We start from the raw sequence: 17,937 nt of genomic DNA, 5'->3' as shown, positions 1-17,937 counted from the left end.
GCGGGGACCCCGGCCGGCAGGGAGCCGGGTCAGCCGGGCCGGCGGGGAGCCGGGCCGGGGGGTGCGCCGGGCCGCCGGGGGCCGGCAGTGCTGGGCGGGCCAGGGGTGGTCGGCCGGGGCCGGCACCCCAGGGCCCGAGCTGACCCAGGCTGGAAACGCCGGGGGGCCAGCCTGGGCCGCGCCTCCTCCCCCCACACCCCCCTTACCTGCTTCAGGCTTCCCGCGAATCAAATATTCGCGGGAAGCAGGGGAGGGGGCGGAGACTTTGGGGAGGGGGAGGGGTTGGGCGGGGCTGGGGGCGGGGCCGTGGGCCGTGGAGTGTCCTCCATTTGGAGGCACAAAATATGGTAACCCTAGCACAAACAGTCACAGCTCAGGCCCTTTGGTGCAGGGGCTGAGCAACAATACACTTGGGGAAGGCCCAGGTTCCTACCTGAGCGTTGGGTGAGGGGGAAGCCTGCCACCTGTGAGCAGGGGTGGGGGGGGGGGGACGCAGGCCCACCCACTCCACTGCGTCCCAGCCCGGGGCCCTAGCAGCGGTTAGTGTCGCTGCTGGTCAGTGGGGTGTCCTGACCGAAACACACTGACATCGGCTCACATGTCTCTGCAGCCTGACCGGGGTCGGCTACCCCCAGGCTACTTCCGTGTTCCCCCTCGGGGCCTACCTCGCTGGCGACGCCGGGTTCGGGCCTGTCCAGCAGCATCGGTTCCTCTGGTGCAGGGCTTGGGGGCAGGTCCGGCAGCTCTCCCTCAGGGTAGCTGGCACAGGGCAGGCTTGGCCAGTCCTCCTCAGGGTAGCTGGCACGGGGCAGGGTTGGCTCCTCCTCGGGGTAGCTGGCCTGGGGCAGGCTTGGCTCCTCCTCGGGGTAGCGGGCCCAGGGCAGGCTTGGCCAGTCCTCCTCAGGGTAGCTGGCCCGGGGCAGGCTTGGCCAGTCCTCCTCGGGGTACCTGGCGAGAGATAGGCTCGACCGGCGCGGTGGGGTAGCAGGCGGCTCGCGGCCTGCGGCTGTCTCCCAAGCGGGAGCTCGGCCCGGGACGTCTGCTCTCTCTGCCGGCCTGGGCTCCACTGAGCTCTGCAGGTGGGCTTTTATACTTCTGGGTCGGGGCCGTGACCTCAGAGGGGCGGGCGCCGGACCCGGTGGCTCCGCCCACGTTGGGGTTAGGGGAAGTTCGGCCCTATGCGGGACGGAGGGGCGCCACACCGCCTCACTACATAGTAGTATAGTGAAGATAAAGCTATATCCCTTCCTCTCCTTCACAACTTACCTGGGAAACATGAGAGAGAGATTTCCATTAAGCAGCTTGTTTGGCATACTGAATGCCCCCACCTCCTACACCGCAGATGGAGGGGAGAAGGGGCAATGGTCCATCCACCTGACCTTTTCCTGTGATTAAAATGCTGAGCTGCTGAAGTCACAAGAACTAACTGACCCTGCTCCTCCAGGCAGAAGCCAGCATCATATATCCAAATGGGGATAGTTGCTGGAGGGGGTTAGGGAGAGGAGAGCTACCCTCCCAAGATTTATCTCTTGGGTAGAATTCCCCTTTGTGGGAGTTCTCATGCGTTTTGAGGGTGTCCTTGCCTCAAGCTAAGTTCCAAGAGTAAGCATCAGTGCTTCAGATGGAAAATAAGGAATGCACGTGCCCTGATCTACGTTTGTCTGGGACAATCTCCCCTCAAATGGGTTTAGGATGCTTGTCTCCCCAATAACGGAAAGGCTTTCTGAGGACAGCTGGTGGAAGAGAGGCATTAACATGACGCATGCTTTAAAAAGGAAAATTTTGCAGAGCAGGTTGTAGTGAAGGCGCCCATTGTGGAAAGCAACTTTAAGTGTAAGCTCTGGAGAATGGGTATCTGAAAAGGAGGCTGTCAGCGCTTGGCTGAGCAAAAGGGATGGCCGTGTCCCTAGCTGAAACTGGGAGGACTGTCCCTGGTCTTGTCATGATAAAGTGTTCAGGACGCTGTTACCCGCACTGGACATGCCCATTTATAATTCTAGGTCGGAACAGACTCGGATAAAATGGGAGAGAATAATACTTTGCCCTCATGGTGGTCTCGCCATATAAATGGTAAGTTCTGCCCAGGCAGGGACCAGTTTCTAGCATTAGCCAAAACCCACTACCAAGTTTTCACTAGAATATGGACCTGCCTCTCTGAGACCAGACCAGACCGTGTTTGCTCAGAGCTAGGGCAGAGAGATGTTGGTTGTCCCTACCTTGCTGTTTGACCTGATTGGCTGAATAATAGATGGCTTCTGGAATCTGCAAATAGTTTCCTCTCTTCACAAGGATCACATTTTCCTTCTCACCGCTGAAACTGCAGTACATTGTGGACCACTGTGGCCTGCAACACTGTGGCTAGGAAGAAACTATCAATAGCCGCCATAGAGTGGGCCAAGACCAGTACACACCTGACATCTCTTTTTGCAATGATTCCTCAGAAGCTGACGGATGCACAGTTCAGCTTCTGTTCCCTCGTCAGGTACCCACACATCTTATAGGAGCATGTGTAAATCCTCAGCCCAGAGAACTCTGAATTCAATCAGAGCATGTAAATTGATGTTGTGCTCATTGCCTTTTTAGGTCTGTATATATTGGGCCAATGCTGTCCCTCAATTTCCTGTGGGCACAGAAGGCCTTAAATGTAGAAGCAGTGCAGTGCTGCTGCAGAGGGTGAGGCTAGTAGGCCAGGGGGTGTGGCTTCTTCACCTGGCTTCTGGCTTCCATTTCTTACTTTGCTGTTCCCCTGGAACCACACGATCCAGAGATCTCATCCTGGAGGCATGTCAACTAGGACAGCAAGCTAGCGTTTCTAAGTTTAACTCCTGTCACATTTACCCACAGTGTAAGCTCGGTGATGATCTCATTCACTTACACGGGGCTAATAAAATGCCAGCTGACCAGACATGCTCGGGCTGAGGTCAAATGTGCTTATTGTGAGCAGCCAAACTGGCATATCCATGGCTGGGGGAAAAAAATCCTTCTTCTTTTTACGTGGAGGAATCCACTTTCTGTTGCTGTATATCTCGTGCATGAGTCACAGATTTTTTTTAAAGGCCTTGTTATAGTGTGGTCTCAAAGCTAAGTATCCAAATCAGACCCTTCCACAACTTGGCTTCCTTTTAAGGGAGACGGGTTTTGATTTTTAAAGGGACATTGCCAAAATCTAGATGAAACAACATAGGTAGATATTGTCCCTTCCTGTATTACTAGTCCTAACAAGTTAGATCATTAACAATTTCAAAATAGAATTTATTCTTCATTATGATGTGGAAAGGTTAGGGGCCTAGTTCAGGAGTATATGAGGTTCTGTGGCCTGTAATGTACAGGAGATCAGACTAGACGATCATGATGGTCCCTTCTGACCTTAAAGTCAATGAGACTTAGTTTTCAGGCCACGGGATGGTAATGCCTTTTATGTATTGATGATGTTTGTTTTTGTTGTTTTTTTTCCTCACTCAGGTTGGACAGGAAAATTATACTAGTCATTCTCAGGGTCTGTCTACACTAGGAAAATGACATGTTGCTGACAGTTGGCAGCAATTTGTCTCCACTACTTCTGCCTGGAGAAGTGTTACACAGTTTAGCAGCTAGTGTTGACTGAATCAAAGCATTGCCCTTGTTGTCCCACAAAGCATCAATGACACTGGGCTAGGTAAGTGCAGAGGGAGGGGCACCGCAGCAATTGAAAAGAATGGGTGTGGAACTTTATTAGGATGTTCCCTACTCCGCGTCACTGCTCTAGCATGCAAAGGATAAGCAGATTAATGTAGCAAGGGAGGATTACCCTACTGACATAGTTCTCTGCTGCCCCATCAACCACAAACTGGGCCAGCCCCATTATAATATTGATTGACAAAAGGCATAGTTGTGCCTTTACCTTGCCTCATCTGAGCAGGAGCACAGAGAAGTAGGCCTTGCAGTGACCACATCATCTCTATTCATTATGGCTAGTTTATTTCCACTACCACATGCTTGCATTTGCTGTGAAAAATGCCCCATCCTAGAGACTGCTGTTATCTCAGAGTCTATGGTTTTATTAACAAGTACACCTGGAAATCTTAATGGATCCCGGAGACCACTTGGACTCTGACAAATACTATATCTGGCAAAGACTTCTTTAATTCACAAATCATCCACTTTTTTGGAAGACTGCGTATTCTCTGGAGTGACCTCTATAAAGTCTTCTGAACGCAGATTGTAGCATTTGTCCTGCTGCTTTTTCATCATCACCATAAAAATCAACAGCCATATTGCTGGTTTCCTATGTCATTATTAAACTTAGTTCCCAGCTGTGTCATGTGAAGGCTTAATGTTTGAATCCAAAAGTTGTTTTTTAAAATCCTGTAGTTATTTTATAATTAAAAATACAGTAACAGCACAAGTATAAATCAAATAAATACAAATAAACAGTAGGAGTTAACACACATAGAGGAATCATTATGCAAGAATCTCTAAAGCCATATAAAAACCTTATTATGAAAGAGTGATGACAGAATAATGGCACTAAACAAAGCTAATTCTGCATAAATGTAGAAAATAGATTAAAAAAAGGAAGACGTGAATGATGATAACATTCAGTCCGGCCATAGTCCCTAAATATCACAAGCAACTTATTGTGAAATAAGAGATTAATCCTGAGAGGAAATTATCTGTGGTACTAATTACTGAGGGAACATTAAAAACATTAAAGAAAAGTCTAAAAGCCTCTTGCAAAATATCAGGTGTTTTGATTTATCTCAAAGTTTCTTGATTTTTTTTAAAAACATTTCCAATTTGATAGAGGCATTTTAAGGTTATATACTAATGTGTTTTACCACTAGTTCTGCATAATACAATAATTGCTCTATTAGAGATGCATTAGTAATAGAAGGAGGAAGTGACACAAAGGAACCTCAGGAGGAACTTTTACAAAAGGACATATCTGTTTATAAAAAGGAGGGAAAAAAGGGATCCAGGAAATTGCAGGCCATCAGGTCCTAATTGCTGCAGATATCTATATTTGAATAAATGCCTCTCTTCCCTGACAGCCTGCAGAATTACCCTAGTATGCAGCCTTGCAATGAAGTTATGTAAAATACTTGTACACCTTTTTGAGCAGTGTAGGTGAAATTCACCTCTATGCAGAAAGCCAGGTCAAGGTCTGTGCACCACTTACATCCTATGTTGATGGATTCAGTCTGGGCCAGCTCCAGGCACCAGCTTAACAAGCAAGTGCTTGGGGCGGCCAAGGGAGAGGGGTGGCACCTGTGGTAATTCGGGGGCGGCAGGTCCCTCACTCCCTCTAGGAGCGAAGGACCTGCCGCTGAACTGCCGCCGCCGATCGTGGCTTTTTTTTTTTTCCAATTGCCGTCGCCAATCGTGATCGCAGCCTTTTTTTTTGTTTGCTTGGGGCGGCAGAAATGCTGGAGCCGGCCCTGGATTCAGTGGTGAATAGTACTTGTATGCAGGGATGAATGTCATTCTCCGTAAACAAGGGCCGGATTCTACTATCCTTACTCATGCTGAGTGGTGCTTTTACTTTCTGAGGAGTTCCACTGAAGCCACTGAGCCTCTTGGAGGATAAGGTTCTACTCAACATGAGTGAGGGTGGCAGAATCAGACCCATAATGAATCATACTACTAATAAATGAATGATACTTCTTTGCTCACTTCACAGGGCACTGTCACATGGATTCTTTTAGGATATGACATTCTTCTCCATGACTTCCTAGCTAGGTGGGAGGAGAAGATGGGTCCAAAGGGAGGAAGTCCTTGCTCAAACACAATAAACACTTTGTGTTTTATTAGTACTTAAAGAGCAATAGGAAAATGCAGTGATCCATAATCCTGCTAGTGAAACAGATGCATGTGTTTGATTAAGTTAGTAATTCCTTCACCATACAAATGTCTTTCACCAGATCTTATTGCCACTGATATCTGGGCCCTCTTCCTGGCTTTGGCACTAATTCACTGTGGGGCTTTTGCTTCACCTTCCTTTCCCCATCTGTAAAATGGGGGTAATGTCTCAAAGTGACCTACTTCATGATGTTGTGAGGCTACTGTGTGTGAAGGGCTTTGTGATTTTCAGGTGAAAGGTGATATATTAGTACAATCAATTGTATTTTATACTGTAAGGTTCTTTCGGCACATAGCATATTCCTAGACACACGTGATTTCCACCAGTCCCATATAGTTCGCTTTTGTAAAAGTAATTTTGGTTACAGATGAGTCCAGGCTAAAATGCTACATCTGAACACCCCCAGATTTTGAGGATATTCAGATCTGGGTTTGGACTTTGCAGCTGGGTTTGGATCAGTTCTATCTTACAGTGTGCTGCAGTCATTACTTCAAATGAGCAGAAGTAAAGCATTAGCACAGGGGTCGGCAACGTTTGGCACGCGGTTCGCCAGAGTAAGCACCCTGGCGGGCTGGGCCAGTTTATTTACCTGCTGACGTGGCAGGTTCGGCCGATCACGGCCCCCACTGGCCGCGGTTCACCGTCTTGGGCCAATGGGGGCGGCGGGAAGCCACGGCCAGCACATCCCTCGCATGCTCTGCTTCCCGTTGCCCCCATTGGCCCGGGACGGCGAACCGCGGCGAGTGGGGGCCGCGATCGGTCGAACCTACCGTGTCAGCAGGTAAATAAACTGGCCCTGCCCGCCAGGGTGCTTACCCTGGCGAGCCGCGTGCCAAACGTTGCCGACCCCTGCACTAGCAGATGCCACAGAGAAAATCACTTTGATGTAATGGCTTCTGTCCAATTGTCTGGAGAGCCCACCCCCCATTGATCTTGAATGGAGTCTAGTCACCATATTCAGTGGTGATCTGGTGTGTTTTGGGGAGACTCTTGCAAGTTATCACATTCAGTGGCAAACAATTGAGAGGAAACCAGAGCTTCAGGTTCCTGGATGCTGTGAACCAAACACACCGTGTTTCAGCTGGACACAGAGATGAGACCTTTTCACCACTGTATGCTATATACATGGTATAAATTCTACAGCTGCCTCTTTTGGGATGATTAATAGCCCCTGGCTTGGTAGTCAGCTCTAGTGGGAATGGAGATTGGTGGGGCATACCTAAGCAGAATACTGGTTTAAGTAGCGCCTAAGAGAGGCATTCGGAAGTGAGAGGGTGTTAGTTCCAAGATTTGGCAACAGGAGCAAGAACTTGTCAGACACTTTTCCCATTCGAGGAAGCCCCCCCTTTAGGTACACAATATACAATTTGAGGACTATGTGATTCTCCACAGCTGTGGCCACCTTTCTTGGAGGTTTAAAGGTGTCACTTAGTAGGCTGTATTCAAGCAGCCAGGGCCTCCCCTTAGCATCTTTAAATAGGCCTGTCACCATGTTCACTCACTGCTGGTGGTGCCTTCTCCTGGCTGTCTTGGGGATTAGCTGCGCATGCCACCACCAGTCATGTCTCTTCTGTCATCTCGCCCTGAAGCCCCTCTTGCTCAGGAACCAAAGTCTCCTCTGGTGACTCAGCCCTTTGGCCGGGTCACTATGTGGTTCCCTTCTGGGGGGTTTACCCAAAGTCCTCTTGCACAGTCTCAGAGAGTCTTCTTCAGCACTGCAAGTTCAGTAGGGGAACCCAGGGCTGCCCACTATTCCGGGTTCCAGGCCAGGACTCTCAACCAGCAATTCTGGGCTTTACTGTCTCAGTCCTCACTGCTCCTTCCCTGGGCTGCTTCCTACAATTTGTGGTTCCCTCCCTTTCTATGGGTAAACCAGCTCCAAACCCTCTTCCCAGCAAGTGACTGCTGCCCCGTCTATTGCCAGCTTCCTGGTTTTATAGGCCCTGCCTCTTCCTCCTCAGCTGGGTGCCATCAGCAGTTAGGTCCCAGCCCTCTCTGGCTTCTCATCCAGGTGCAGCTTGGGCAGTTAATAGGCCTACCTGGTCACCTGAACCCCTTCCAGTCCTGTGTGGTCGGACACCCTATCACAAGGGCCTTTCTCTTCCACTTTCCCTTTGAATTTTCTGGTCTGCTTCTCCTCCGATTTGTCTGGCCCTTCTTCTAAGGAGCACAAGAACCAGGAGGAAAGGGGTAATGGGCATATTTGGTTCTCTTCTGTATACATTCTTATCCCGTGCTTATCACCTTAGTATCTAATGCACTGCTGGAAAGTGCTCAAGCAACATGTCAAATGTTTGTTCTCTCATCCTCACCCTGGGGGGAAAGCTTGTGCAGCAGAATGTTTTGTTTTGTAATTGTCTGTGATGCTGGCAGGCCAGATGCCTGCTCTTGTCAAGGCTGCAGGCATTAGCTATAAACTGACTAACTTATAGATAGAGACCAAACTAGTCTACTTACGTGTTAGTGTTACTTGGAATAGGTATTAGTCTTATAAGAATGCATTCTGTGTTTCAACTCTATAGAATGTTTTTAAGTTGCTGCATGCATTAATCTTATTTGTAATGTCTGTATTCCATCCTATAAGGAAATATGTAAGTTTTGCTTTATCGGTTTGAAAATGTTTGCTCTAAACTTGTGCACTCAGGTGGGAAGAGGGTTTCCTCCCGCCTGTCCAGAAGAACTATCAATGTCAGATGGGCTATCGCAATACCCGCAAGGAACATCGCAATACAAAGTATTGGTGAATGGGTTGGGGGGCTGTGATTCCCAGTTGGCATTAGACACACTTGTGCTAACTCCCCTCAAGCTAGCACATTAAAAATAGTGGTATAGCCAGGGTAGTACAGGGAGTGGTGGCATGGGCTAGCCAGACTAAGTATACACCAGTGGGGTTCAGACGGGTTTGTACATGGCACGTCTAGCCCATGCCACTGCTGCCCATGCTACTGCAGCTACACTAGTATTTTTAACACACTAGTTCCAGGAGAGCTACTGCCCATATGTCTATGTGAACTGGGGTTCACATCCCTCACTCCAAGGGTAGACATACCCAAATAGTAAAAGGCAGCACCTGCCTTGAAGAGGTTCTATTCTAAATACACAAGATAGGTAAATGTCCCAGTTCCATGCCTTATCCATAGAGCAATGCTGCCCTGGCATACTTTCAATCACCAGCTAAATGAATACCTAGGGGAACGCTTATACAGTGAGTCTGATTTTTTTCAGACGGGCTCTCACTCATCCTTTATTTTTTGTGTGTGCAATTTTGCACCTGCATGTTTTTGCCCACAATAAGCTGTCAGTGTAGTTGGTAGTAACACTTCTAACTACCTGATTTGCAGATACAAGTCTCATTACCCAGGTAGTTAGACTTCTGACTATTGCTAGTTATCTGAAGATTCATTGTGGGTGGAAAAACAAGAATGCAATTATCTTAGGGTGGGGGGGGGAGGGAAAATCATTTCCCCCACCACTATCCAAAAAACCCCAACCAACCAAACAAGAGACCATTTCTGAAAGTTTGATGGAAAATGTCCAACTCCACAGTCTCTACCAGAGTTTTTCATGGGGACTGGTAGTTTAACACAACACAACAAAGGCTTTCCCTTAAAAGTACACAGCTCTGATTTATTTTTAAGTAGTCAAACAACTTGGGGATTACATTCAATTATTAATTTAATCCAGGCACTCACAATCCTGCAAGAGTGATTTCTTTAATTGTTCATTTATTATTACTGTGGGTGATGTAACAGCGTTGTGTTTCTTTTTTCAAATAAAATATGTATTGGTAAATATAGCACTAAATAAATGAATGCTGTTTGATTTCTTTCTGGGCATCTCCTCCAGCTATGATGCTTACATGCTCACAACAAAAGTTCTTAGGTGTTAGAGTGGTTCATTTGGTGAAACACTTGCCTCTGGACAAATGTGGTGGGGGTTCTAGAGGTGCATGAGGGATGTGTTCGTGCAAAATCTGTTTCAGCACTACAAGGGGGGATGCCTGGTTTGCTCCGGTCCATCAGGTGGGTGGATTACCACCCCATCTCTGGTGGCTACTCAAATGGGATGTTGAAAGTCCCATAACACTTTTCTGAAAGAATAGGAGCTAGCCTGATGCTGTGGCTAGTATTCCCTCCCCAAAAGCTAGACCATAACCTTACAGTCTCCCCTGAGTAACACACACCTTGCTCTTGCACAATCCGTGGAACAGAACAAACAAACAAAAAAACCTGTCAGGGACAGTACTTGGTCTTGCTAGTGAAGGCAGGGGACTGGACTCAATGACCTTTCAAGGTCCCTTCCAGTTCTATGAAATAGGTATATCTCCATATATAATAATAACATGGGGACATGAAAGGTTAGTAGCAATTAGACCTCTAACATAGTGAATGCCAGTGAAAATGAGGTAGGATCAGAGGCTATAATAGAGAAAGACCAAGTTAAAAATTATGCAGACAAGGTAGATGTCTCCAAGTCATCAGGGCCTGATGAAATACATCCTAGAATAATCAAGAAGCTGACTGAGGAGATATCTGAGCCATTAGCAATTATCTTTGAAAAGTCATCAAAGTCAGAAAAGATTCCAAAGGACTGGAAAAGAGCAAATATTGTGCCAATTTATAGAAAGGGAAATAAGGATAACCTGGGGAATTACAGACCAGTCATCTTAACTTCAGAACCTGGAAAGATAATGGAGCAAATAATTAAGCAATCAGTTTGTGAGCACCTAGAAGATACTAAAATGATCAGTAACAGCATAGATTAGTCAAGAACAAATCATGTCAGACCAACTTTCTTTGACAGGGTAAGAAGCCTTGTGGATTGGGGGAAGTGGTAGATGTGGTCTATCTTGACTTTAGTAAGACTTTTGATATTGTCTCGCATGACCTTCTCATAAACAAACTAGGGAAATACAATCTAGCTGGAGCTGCTATAAAGTGGGTGCGTAACTGGTTGGAAACCCGTTCCCAGAGAGTAGTTATCAGTGGTTCACAGTCATGCAGGAAAGGCATATTGAATGTGATCCCACAGAGATCAGTTCTGCATCCGGTGCTGTTCAATATCTTCATCAGTGATTTAGACAATGGCATAGAGAGTACACTTATAAGTTTGCAGATAATACCAAGCTGGGAGGGGTTGCAAGTGTTTTGGAGGATAGGATTAAAATTCAAAATGAGCTGGACAAACTGGAGAAATGGTCTGAAGTAAATAGGATGAAATCCAATAAGGATAAATGCAAAGTACTCCACTTAGGAAGGAACAATCAGTTGCACACATACAAAATGAGAAATGACTGCCTAGGAAGGAGTACTGCAGAACGAGATATAGGTATTATAGTGGATCACAAGCTAAATATGTCAACAGTGTAACACTGTTGCAAAAAAAAGCTAACATCATTCTGGGATGTATTAGCAGGAGTGTTGTATGAAAGACAGGAGAAGTAATTCTTCTGCTTTACTCCACGCTGATTAGGCCTCAACTGAAGTATTATGTCCAATTATGGGTGCCACATTTCAGGAAAGATGTGGACAAATGGAGAAAGTCCAGAGAAGAGCAACAAAAATGATTAAAGGTCTAGAAAACATGACCTATGAGGGAAGATTGGAAAAAATTGGGTTTATTCAATCTGGAGAAGAGAAGACTGAGAGGGGACATGATAACAGTTTTCAAGTACATAAAAGGTTGTTACAAGGAAGAGGGAGAAAAATTGTTCTCTTTAACCTCTGAGGAGACCAATGGTCTTAAATTGTAGCAAGGATAGTTTAGATTGGACGTTAGGAAAAATTTCCTAACTGTCAGGGTGGTTAAGTAATAGAACAAATTGCCTAGTGAGGTTGTGTAATTTTCATCATTGGAGATTTTTAAGAGCAGGTTAGACAAACACCTGTCAGGGATGGTCTAGATCAGGGACCTCTTCCCACAGCCTCCATTGGCCTGGAATGGCGAACTGCGGCCAGTGGGAGCTGCGATCGGCGGAACTTGCGGACGCTGCAGGTAAACAAACCGGCCCGGCCTACCAGCGGCTTTCCCTGATGGGCCGCATGCCAAAGGTTGCCGATTCCTGGTCTAGATAATACTTAGTCCTGCCATGAGTTCAGGGGACTGGACTAGATGACCTCTTGAGGTCCCTTCCAGTCCTATGATTCTAATATTCTTCTAAGTTATTACCAGATGAGCAAAAAATTGGAACTGTCCATCTGCATCAGAACAATCTTTGCAACAAGTACTTGGATTTGCCCTATGAAGCTGATGTCACTAGCTGATAATTTATCATTGTTCCTATATCAATGGCTGTACGATGGGGTATTTTTGATGCCCTGCTGAATCCTGGCCAAGTGGCGTACCTCTGCCAACCAGAGGGTTTCAGAGGTTGATTCCCAAACTGATTGGGGGGGACGGGGACTACCAACTGGGAGCTGATTAAGCACAGCTGAGTTTAACTGGGTTCTACTTGCAGTTCAGAGGGACAGATGGGGCTGTGCTAAACAGAAACCAAGATGAGGAACTCTGGGCAAACGTAAGAGTAGTGCTAGGTAGTTTGGATTATACATGTTTTGTATTTTTTAAGTTTAGTCTTCATACAACTGCATGTCATGAAGCACAGCTAGATACTGTTGTCAGTGGGTGACAATTTGGCTTAAACCCAAAAATCTGTCAGTAAAACCCTCCATGGAGAGGGTTATTTTTTGTATATGTTATAGCGGATATTTATAAATGCCGCAGGAGGAATGGCAAAAATTTAACAAGAGGAATTGTCCTTTTATCCTTTTTCTGTATCTGAATCCTTCCTGTGCCATCAAATATTGCTTAATTTTTTTTTTTTTATTTTAGCCAGAACTGGGCAAGTACTTAGCACTGAATAATTTATTCTATGTATCTTTTATGGTCTTGGCACAGATTGTGTTTTTCTCAACTGTATTTTTATTTAAAATTATTTGCTAAGTATTTTTCTTTGAATGAATTCTTTGTTGGTACTTCATTCGCAAACAGCTTGTGGCAAGTACTAATTAATTTAACTTAATTTATTTTAATGGGAATTAAAAGCCTTTGACAGCTTTGAAAACCTCAGCCTAAATATACAAAATTTTTGCGGCCTCCATTGGCCACAGAAATCACATGACAGCTTGTTTTCTTATTGCATAAACATAACTTTTTGACATCAGTTTCTTACATGAATACTCATGATTATGAATTCAAAATTTGCTTTTCACAAATATTCTCCAATACTCACTGGTTGCAATCCTGGCACCCAGCTGTGGTTTTGGATTTGGTTAACCATTGTTGTTATGGGGCTGGTTGGCGGCCACCTTACATTCAGGATAAACGTAAAGTGGCTGAAAGGATAACAGTTGCACCCAAAACACAGGCACATGAAAAAGCTTGACTAGACGCTGAATCCTGTTGCCCAAATGGTTCCAAATGCAGGGTCTAGGACTTGGATTGGTGGAACTGTTTTGGTCTGTGTGTATGTGACTGAAGGAGTAGAGAGAGCGACATAGTCAAGGAGATGTAGCCTGGAAGTGCACTGTATGGCCCTGAGAGAAGCTTAGAGGCGGGTGGCTTTGGGTTGGGGTGCCAGCTGAAGGAGTCTTGGACCTGTGAGCAAGGTCACTGTCTTCTGCTGTTTGATTCCTCCTGCGTTCCGGGAAACAGGACATTCTTTGTAAATAAGCAAAATTGAATTAAAGAAACTCCCAGCAATTTCTCCTCCTAATTGCAATGACCTTTAAGATCCTGAATTTTTGGCTAACAGCTCAGGTCAATAGGTGACTTTGTTGGGACCAGTTTGTCATCCATTGGTTACACAAACACACCTGCCAGCAAACTCCATCACTAGAGCATTGATGTCAAGCAAATACAAGGATCATAGACACAGTCCGAGTAAATGTGTTTAAATATTCAGGATAAATGTTCAGAGAATGTGTGGCAGTTTCTGCTGGCTCAAATGTTAACATTTTTAAGTTCGCTCCCTCATGTCCCTCACGTTCCTTGTCCATTTGAGTCCCTCGATAAAGCACACAGCAACTCAGAAGATACCTTGTGTCATCACTATTTGTGTTAATGGCTTAGGAAACCCGCAATCCAATCAGCTAAAATAAACAACCCAGTGTAATAGGAGCATTAATCAATGAAGACTTCACTGCTGAAACCTAAATGTGAAATCCATTCACCTACAAGATAAAGGGATACTGAGAGACAGCAAGAAAAAACCAGAGAGGACAGTCTGATTTTTTTCAAAGGTGCTGAGAATCGGCATTGCTAGTTGGAGCCCATGAGTTTGTGAGTGTTCATCACCCCTGAAAGTCAGGACAAAAAGGGCCAATCCTGCAAGGGTGTGAGCACCTGCTGTGAGTTGGGTTCTGGCCTCTTTTCTTTCCTTTTAAGATCAGTGAGTGTTGAAGGGATATAATGTCTCACATGAGTGAGCCCTAGTGAAAAAAAGAAATTAGCAAGAGAAGCATATGATCTAAGCATATGTCACCTAGAAAGAACAATTTGCAGAATTGTGCTGGGATTCTGCAAACCTTTTTCTGAGTGGCTCATGGAGCCAATACTGTGAATTTGGACCCAACCTCAAAACAAACCCAGGGGGGAATTCAAGAAAAACTGTTGTACCTTGGGTTGTTCAGAGGACCCAACCACATCAGTCACACCATCAGAGGCTCATTCACCTGCACTTCTACTAATGTGATATATGCCATCATGTGCCAGCAATGCCCCTCTGCCATGTACACTGGCCAAACCACATAAAAGAATAAATGGACACAAATCCGACATTAGGAACGGCAACATACAAAAGCCAGTAGAAGAACACTTCAATCTCCCTGGACATTCAATAACAGATTTAAAAGTAGCCATCCTTCAACAAAAAAACTTCAAAAACAGACTTCAAAGAGAAACTGCAGAGCTACAATTCATTTGCAAACTTAACACCATTAATTTGGACTTGAATAGGGACTGGGAGTGGCGGGCTCACTACAAAAGCAATTTTCCCTTTCTTGGTATTGACACCTCCTCATCAATTATTGAGAGTGGACCACGTCCACCCTGACTGAATTGGCCTTGTCAACACTGGTTCTCCACTTGTAAGGTAACTCCCTTCTCTTCATGTGCCAGTATATTTATGCTTGTATCTGTAATTTTCGCTCCATGCATCTGGGGATTTTTACCCACAAAAGCTTATGCCTAAATAAATCTGTTAGTCTCTAAGGTGCCACTGGACTCCTTGTTGTTTTTACTGCTATCATTTACTCTTACCTCAAATAGCAAGGTCTATCACAGGGGTCTCAAACATGCGGCCTGTGGGCCGCATGTGGCCCATGGAGTTATTTGCTGCGGCCTGCCAAGCTCCCCACGCCCCCTCCCCCACCCCCCTCAAGTTATTTCCTGCGGCTGCCAAGCTCCGCTCACGCGCCGCCCCCCGCTGTTTGGCGGTGCTTAGCACTTTCCAGGAGGGAGGGGGAGGAGCGGGGAGCCATGCGCTCAGGGAAGGAGGCGGAGAAGAGATGGGGCCGGGGCGGGGATTTGGGGAAGGGGTTGGAATGGGGCAGGGAGGGGGTGGAATTGGGATGGGGAATGGGTGGGAAGAGGTAGGGCAAGGCAGGGCCAGGGCATCATGGAAGGGGTAGAGTGGGGGCGGGGCCGGGGGCAGTGGAGGGGGGGAGGGGGTTGTATCTTTATATGAAAAGCTGTCAGTGATGTGGCCCTCAGGCCAATGTACTAGTCATTTCACGTGGCCCTCATGGTGATTTGAGTTTGAGATCCCTGGTCTATCAGGCGGATCTACATGTTCCGATCCTACTGATCAACCATATGGAAAGCAGTGTCATTCCACGTGGTGGATTTCCTGTATTTTCAGTTTGCTTTTTTAAAAACCTAGGATATTACATGCAAAAAAATGGTGTTAAAACAACATTATTAAGGTTGCAAAGTCAAACACTCAAATGTTAGAAAATGCCAGAAGTAAGCTTGCTCGTGTTCCCAAATATGAAGAACACACAATTAGTAGCCACCTGTGAAAAGTTTAAGTGACTTTCCCCACATTACATAAGAACTGTATGGAAGAGCCAGGGATAGAATCCAGTTCTTCGAGGTGGCATTCCATTGTCTTAGCCATGAGATCATCCTTTCTCTTTTTACACTTCCCTGACTCATTCACTACACACTCTGCAACTTCTACAACAAATTAGGAAGGGGGTCTTACAAACAACTGCCTTAATAACTACACAACCCTGATACAGTCCCTGAGCACTGAATGAGGCCTGGGTCCTGTGGAAAAAGTAGTATGTGATTATGTAATTAAAGACGGTACCATAATGCATACACCCAAGGGGTTGCACTTGGGATTCCTAGCATTCCCACTGCAGTTTCAATTAGATAGGACAGTATTTCCCTAACTTGGGACGCCGCTTGTGTAGGGAAAGCCCCTGGTGGACCGGGCCAGTTTGTTTACCTGCTGCGTCTGCAGGTCCGGCCGATCGCGGCTCTCACTGGCCGCTGTTCGCTGTTCCAGGCCAACGGGAGCTGCTGGAAGCGGCGGCCAGTACGTCCCTCGGCCTGCGCCACTTCCAGCAGCTCCCATTGGCCTGGAGCAGCGAACCGCGGCCAGTGGGAGCTGCGATCAGCCGAACCTGTGGACGCGGCAGGTAAACAAACCGGCCCGGCCCGCCAGGGGCTTTCCCTACACAAGCGGCGTCCCAAGTTTGGGAAACACGGAGATAGGGGATTCTCCTCTCCCTGTCTTCAACTATTGTGTGGTTTCAGCTGTAAAATATTAAGCTTTCCAGAGGTGGCTGGCTCTCTAGTGGCTGTTGAAGAGATCTCCTGTAGCTAGACTGTGTAACAGTAGGGTATGTTTCTAAAACCCTTTAAAGTCATTGGGAAGAAAGATATTGTATATTTTTAAGATATTATCATTATGATTTCGGTGGGAGAAGAAGTGACTCCTTTACATATACTGTAGCTTGCACAAAGCACTTGAGGTTCCTCCTGGCTGATAGGTGTTACATATATGTAAGGTTTATATTATGTTAGGCATTCCTGTGAAAAATAATAGGTCCAGTACTGAACCTACATACCCTCATGGCAGTACAGACTGTAACGACTAAATCATTCCTCATTCACTCTCCAGTAGTGAAATCTTATTGGCATAAGGAGGATTCAGGGGGGTGACTACTCTATACCACCAACTAATTGCAGGAATTAGCCTAAACCAGGGGTGGACAAACTTTTTGGCCCGAGGGCCATATTGGGGTTGCGCAACTGTATGGAGGGCTGGTTAGGGAAGGCTATGCCTCTCCAAACAGCCTGGCTCCTGCCCCATATACGCCCCCTCCTACTTCCCGCCCCCTGACTGTCCCCCTCAGAACTCTCAACCCATCCAACCCCCCCTGCTCCTTGTCCCCTGACCACCCCCTCCTGGGACCCCCGCCCCCCAGCCAACCCCCCAGCTCCCTGTCCCCTGACCCCTATCCACACCCCCACCTCCTGACAGCCCCACCGGGACTCCCAACCCCTATCCAACTGCCCTCTGCTCCTTGTCCCCTGACTACCACCTCCTGGGACCCCCCGCCCCTAACTGCCCCCCGGGATGCCACCCCCTTATCCAACCCCCTCTGCTCCCTGTCCCTTGACTGCCCTCCTGACCCCTATCCACATCCCTACCCCCTGACAGGCCCCCTGGGACTCCCACTCCCAATCCTCCCTGTTCCTCATCCCCTGACCACCACCCCAGAACTTCCACCTCATCCAACACCCCCTCCTCCCTGACTGCCCCCAGGACCCCCTGCTCCCTTACCCAAACCCCCCACTCTCCGCCCCCTTACCAGCAGCAGGAGCTCGCAGTTGCGACACCCAGCCAGAGCCAGCTGTGCTCCCCATGCTGCCCAGGGGAGTGGCGGGCCAGAGCACAGCCCCTGCGGCGATGTGGCTGTGGGTGAGGGGGGATAGTGGGGGAGGGGCCGGGGACTAGGCTCCCTAGCCGGGAGCTCAGGGATTGGGCAGGATGGTCCGCCCCGTGGGCCGTAGTTTGCCCACGTCTGGCCTAAACACTGGTTTCCCTCTCCCCAAGTACAGCTGAATTTATCCCATTCCCTTAA

At 47.1% G+C, this 17,937-nt stretch overlaps 1 protein-coding gene across 1 annotated transcript in view; it reads left to right on the top strand.

The window, feature by feature from the left end:
• The window catches only part of AGBL1 (ATP/GTP binding protein like 1), a 388,187-nt gene that overhangs the window by 13,100 nt on the left and 357,150 nt on the right, over window positions 1–17,937 (top strand). The window lies entirely within an intron of this gene.

Source organism: Trachemys scripta, chromosome 10, assembly GCF_013100865.1.
Source record: "Trachemys scripta elegans isolate TJP31775 chromosome 10, CAS_Tse_1.0, whole genome shotgun sequence".
Classification (NCBI taxonomy): domain Eukaryota; kingdom Metazoa; phylum Chordata; order Testudines; family Emydidae; genus Trachemys; species Trachemys scripta.
Note: the sequence above shows the minus strand (reverse complement) of the source record. Positions and strands in the feature narration are given on the sequence as shown.